The sequence below is a fragment of the Schistocerca americana genome, chromosome 3, assembly GCF_021461395.2.
Source record: "Schistocerca americana isolate TAMUIC-IGC-003095 chromosome 3, iqSchAmer2.1, whole genome shotgun sequence".
NCBI lineage: Eukaryota > Metazoa > Arthropoda > Insecta > Orthoptera > Acrididae > Schistocerca > Schistocerca americana.
This window is the reverse complement of record NC_060121.1, coordinates 364,242,610-364,248,893: the sequence shown is the minus strand read 5'-3', so window position 1 is coordinate 364,248,893 and position 6,284 is coordinate 364,242,610.

Here is a 6,284-nt window from a genome sequence, read left to right as displayed (position 1 = left end):
GGATAGGCTACAACCCTGTCTCACTCCCTTCCCAACCACTGCTTCCCTTTCATGCCCCTCGACTCTTATAACTGCCATCTGCTTTCTGTGCAAATTGTAAATAGCCTTATGCCCCCTGTTTTTTACCCCTGCCACCTTCAGAATGTGAAAGAGAGTATTCCAGTCAACATTGTCAAAAGCTTTCTCTAAGTCTACAAATGCTAGTAACGTAGGTTTGCCTTTCCTTAATCTATCTTCTAAGATAAGTCGCAGGGTCAATACTGTCTCACGTGTTCCAACATTTCTACGGAATCCAAACTGATCTTCCACGAGGTCGGCTTCTACCAGTTTTTCCATTCGTCTGTAAATTATTTGCGTTAGTATTTTGCAGCTGTGACTTATTAAACCGATAGTTCGGTAATTTTCACATCTGTCAACACCTGCTTTCTTTGGGATTGGAATTATTATATTCTTCTTGAAGTCTGAGGGTATTTCGCCTGTCTCATACATCTTGCCCACCAGATGGTAGAGTTTCGTCAGGGCTGGCTCTCCCAAGACTGTCTGTAGTTTTAATGGAATGTTGTCTACTCCTGGGGCCGTGTTTCGATTTAGGTCTTTCAATGCTCTGTCAAAGTAGTCACACAGTTTCATATCTCCCATTTCGTCTTCATCCACATCCTCTTCCATTTTCATAATATTGTCCTCAAGTACATCGCCCTTGTATAGGCCCTCTATATATTCCTTCCACCTATCTGCTTTCCCTTCTTTGCTTAGAATTGGGTTTCCATCTGAGCTCCTGATATTCATACAAGTGGTTCTCTTTTCTCCAAAGGTCTCTTTAATTTTCCGTAGGCAGTATCTATCTTACTGCTAATGAGATAAGCCTCTACATCCTTAAATTTGTCCTTCAGGCGTCCCTGCTTAGCCATTTTGCACTTCCTGTCGATCTCATTTTTGAGACGTTTGTGTTCCTTTTTGCTTGCTTCATTTACTGCATTTTTATATTTTCTCTTTTCATCAATTAAATTCAATATATCTTCTGTTACTCAAGGAATTCTACTAGCCCTCGTCTTTTTACCTACTTGATCCTCTGCTGCCTTCACTATTTCATCCCTCAAATCTAACCATTCATCTTGTACTGTATTTCTTTCCCCCATTCCTGTCAATCGTTCCCTAATGCTCTCCATGAAACTCTCTACAACCTCTGGTTCTTTATATATGTCCCATTTCCTTAAATTCCCACCTTTTTGCAGTTTAGTCTGAAGGTGGAAGTGAAAAGTAGACGACAGGGATATAAAGAGCCAGGTTACTGAGTCTACCACGGCCTGCAGCACGGAATTTGAGTGGGTGTATTGGAACTGTCTGTTGTATACTCGCTGCACGACAAATTCTTTCCACGCAGCAACTTCCTCCCTGTAGCCCATCGTTATCAGCGGGGATTTGAGCCGTCTCTTATCGACTGCTGCTAAACAAACTGTGACGCTCTGCAGATTGCACTGCGTATAGGGGCTGCATGACAACCATGCCAGCCTCAATAGCCTCGTCTCGACAGGTTTCTTGTGTTACAATATGCGGCCTGCAAACGACGAGAGCTGTAGCAATAATTTGGCATTGAGTAAAGTGAGGTAATCTTGTTAATACTCTTAGGTGGCAAGAGTCATGGGATACCGATATGCACATGTACAGATGGCGGTAGTCTCGAGAACACAAGGCATAAAAAGTCAGTGCATTGACGGAACTGTCCTTTGTACTCAGGCGATTCATGTGAAAACGTTTTCGACGTGATTATGGCCGCAACACACTCTGAACGCGGAATGACAGTTGGAGCCAGATGCATGGGGCGTTTCATTTAGTAAACTCCACAGGAAGTGCAATGAGTTGTGGGAGGAAGAATGGCTGGCGGTGACAGCCAATAAAATGCATTTGGTGAAGTCAACAACTCGGCCGGGGCGTTCCTCCTGCCGGTTGCTCAGGCGGGAAGAAATGACCCTCACACGTCTTCGGATTGGGCACTGTCCTCTCACACATAGCTTTTTATTACAGCGGGAGGATCCTCCGCTTTGTGATGCTTGTGGTGTGCACATCTCTGTCCACCACATTTTAACAGACTGCATTTTATACCGTAATGCAAGGGCAAAAGCACAAGTTGATGGGGATCTGCCTTGTTCTTTAGCTAACGACGAGACATGCGTACCTAGGGTTTTAAAGTTTTGTGATGTGTTTGGCCTAAACTTTTAGGCTGGAGGTTTTAGTGTATTGCAGAGTGGCTGACTCCTCCCTTTTTTCCTTGCGGTCAGCCAGCCACTTCCATCTGCTACATTGTTTTAGCTCCCTTACCACTTTCCTCCATCATTTCCGTGACACTCTCTCCCCTATTTCGCGATAATACAAAACGTGCTGCCCTTATTTGAACTTTTTCGATGTACTCCATCAGTCCTATCTGGTAAGGATCCCACACCGCGCAATAGTATTCTAAAAGAGGGTGGATAAGATTAGTGTAGGCAGTCTCTTTACTAGATATGTTACATTTTCTAAGTGTCCTACCAATAAAATGCAATCTTCCCCGCAACATTTTCTACGCATTCCTTCCCATTTAAGTTGTTCGTAATTTTAATTCCTAGGTGTTCAGTTGAATTTACAGCTCTTAGCTTTGACTGATTTATCGTGTAACCAAAGTTTAACGAATCCTATAAGCACTCATGTGGATTACCTCACATTTTTCGTTATTTAGGGTCAACTGCCAATTTTCGCACCATTCACATGTCTTTTGTAATTCGTTTTGCAATTTATTTTGAACCGCTTATGACTTTACTAGCCGATAAACGATTGCATCATCTGCGAACAGCCTAAGTCGGCTGCTCAGATTGTCTCGTAAATCGTACATATGGATGAGGAACAGCAAAGGACTTGTAACACTACCTTGGGGAACGCCAGAAATAACTTCTGTTTTACTCTATGACTTTCCGTCAATTACTACGAACTGTGACGTCTCTGATAGGAAATCACGAATCCAGTAACATAACTGAGGCGATATTCCATAAGCAGGCAGTTTCACTACAAGCCATTTGTTGGTACAGTGTCAGAAGCCTTCTGGAAATCTAGAAATACGGAATCAGTTGCCAATAGCACTCAGTATTTCGTGTGTGTAAACAACTAGTTGTGTTTCACAAGAACGATGTTTTCTAAATCCGTTTCGACTGTGTGTCAACAGACTGTTTTCTTTGAGGTAATTCATAACGTTCGAACACAATTTATGTTCCAGAATCCTGCTGCAAAACCGTGGCCTGGTCAGATGAGTCCCAGTTTCAGTTGGTAAAAGCTGATGGTACAGTTCAATTGTTGTCCAGATCCCACTAAGTCATGGACCCCAAGTTGTCACCAAGACACTGTGCAAGCTGGCAGTGGCTCTATAATAGTGTGGGCTGTGTTTACATGAAATGGACTCCATTCTCTAGTCCAACTTATACGATTACTGACTAGAAATGTTTATGTTCGGCTACCTGGGGACCATATACCACCACTTCATGTTCCCAAACAACGATGGAATTTTTGTGGATAACAACGTGCGATCAGCGGGCCACAATTGTTCGCGACTGGTTTGGAGAGCATTCTGGACAGTTCGTGCGAATAGTTTGGCCAATATGAATCCCATAGAGCATTTACTGGACACAATCAAGAGGTCAGTTCGTGCACAAAATCTTGCACTGGCAACCCTTTCGGAATTATGGACTGCAGTAGAGGTAGCATGGTTCAGTGTTTCTGCAGGGGACTTCCAACGACTTGTTGAGTCCATGCCACGTCCAGTTTCTGTACTATGCCAGGTAAAAGGAGGTCCGACATGATGTTATGTGGTATCTTACGTGTTTTGTCACCTCAGTATAAACACCTGCAGCGTCTTTATGTAGGTGTTTCGGCAGACTGTGGAGATACATTAAGTCAGAAGCGCAATACTCATGCTTACTTTAATCACCTCGTGGTTATGAGTTTCGTTTTAAGCAGTTTTAAGCTATCATTTACATCGTCTAAACCAGCAGTTTCAAACTTTTTCGATTACATACATAAAGATTTAAAATACATAAAGATTTAAAATCACTTACTCTTGCCCAGAAGTCCAGTATTCAGCAACGCATATTTTCAATAAGTTGCCAGCAACCATTAAGAGTTTAGTTTCAGACAAGGCACAATTTAAACATAATTTAAAAGAATTTTTGTGGCCATCTCCTTCTATTCCATCCATGAGTTTCTCAACAAGTACAGTAGACCATTTTAATGAAAATTTATTATACTTTAATTTTTGACAATACTTGGTTGTAACAGCCAAGTAACTACCTACCGTGTGAATGATGGATGCATGGAAAGCAGATGTAAGTCTTAAGTCTGTAAATAATGGGAGTTTAATTTTAAATCTTGTACATAATCTAACTGTTCTTAAGTGAGGATCACTGAAATGAATAATTTACTTTAATTTTTGACAATACTTGGTTGTAATAGCCAAAAAACTAGCAAATGTCTGAATGATGGATTTAATGAAAGCAGATGTAAGTATTAAACCTGTAAATATTAGAAGTTTAAATTTAATTCATGTACATAATTTTACTGTTTATTGACTGAGGATCATTAAAATTAATGAAACTCAAGTTTTTCTAATTACATTTTTGTAATGTGTTTATGTGACATATTCCACACCCAGGAGGATTCCCTCTTTTATGGGTCTATGGAATGAATAATTAATCTAATCTAATCACAGATTAATTAGTGACTCAAATTGTTCTAAAACGTCATTTGGATACTCCACCAAGCCTCAGCAGTGGGTACTTCATGCTATTATAGATCCTCTTTTTTCTGATCCACTCACAGATGGAAAATCGAATAAATTAATGACTGTATACTTCCATGAGCACCCTAATTTCCCTCTCCTATTGTCCCCTTGATCATTCTGTAAAATTTACATTTGTCTCGAATATTGGGCCTTTAATCTCGCCCAACAGCATTTCACAAGAAGGAAGAACTCGTTCGAGCAAATACTCTCGTACAGGATCTATGAGTACCTCCGTAACACTGTCATACTAACTACAATATTAGCAGCAAGCCTCTGAATTCCTCCGAGCTTCTCTTTTATTCTGACCTTACGAGAAACGTAGGTAGTACACCTGTTCTCGAGAACAGACCAAAGAAACTGCACCCCACTCTTTTCTTTCCAGTAATTTAATGAAGTGGATCATTTTCCATCCCGAAACAGATTTTATATATTCGTTAAGAATCAACAGCGACGTTCACGTTCGTTATTATACAATAATAAAGTGATAAGCACATGAAAAGATTACTTGCAACAGCTATGTCTATCAATATCTATATGTTTAATTGTGATACTAAAGAAAATACACGTATCACACCCCACCAAGAACAGTAACCCAACTCATAAATGCAATACTTGAGAAAACTAGACTTACAGAATTAATTCTATGAAAGTTATATGGAATAGTATAAGCTTCCTCCAACATTTCAAGTAAGTAGCGTTGGTAGTAAATTACATTAAATTTTTGCTGCACGTTGGGGCACTCCACACATATTTTTTAGTGACAATCTAAAAATTTCCGTTTTTCGACTTGTGTCAGTTTTCTTGACGGGTGCGATACGATATTGTGGATGACCGCGTGGTTCTACTACTAGCACAATCACAGGAGAATGCAAAAATACATGTAATGATAAGCCCAAACAAGAGACTAAAAGTGTCGTATAATAATTAATACGCAGAGTAGCTGTTGCTTCTGTACGCGCAGTCTGAGAAGACTCTAGGAGTAGTGCTTATTGTGAGTACGTAGTTGACCCGATGGAAATAGAACGACATCCGCAGCTATTGACTACTTTCCGGCCATTGTCAACTTAATAGAGCAGATAAAAGTGTGTCTGCTGCGTCTTCATCCATGGAAGGAGAAGTGACATTGCTGAAATATTACGTGAAATAATTTTATTTATTGGCATAGTAGACGCATAAAACCTATTATTGTTTGTTGGTTTAAGTTTGTAGGAACCGGAAAGCAGTAGCAAATACCGATCAGTAACCTTCGGTTTCTGATTGAGTTACAGCCATCGCACATTTGGCGGAAAATATTCTTAAAATGCAGATACAGTCGGATGCCAAATTATTATGCTCACTGAAGGGCACCGTTGTTATACTCTGCAATTTTATTCTTCAGTTTTTTTATGGAATGAAATTTTATGCCTCACCAGTATTACGTTTCTGTCAACTTACTAAACAATTTTAAAGCAAAAAAAAAAAAAAAGAACTATTTAAAACACAAAAT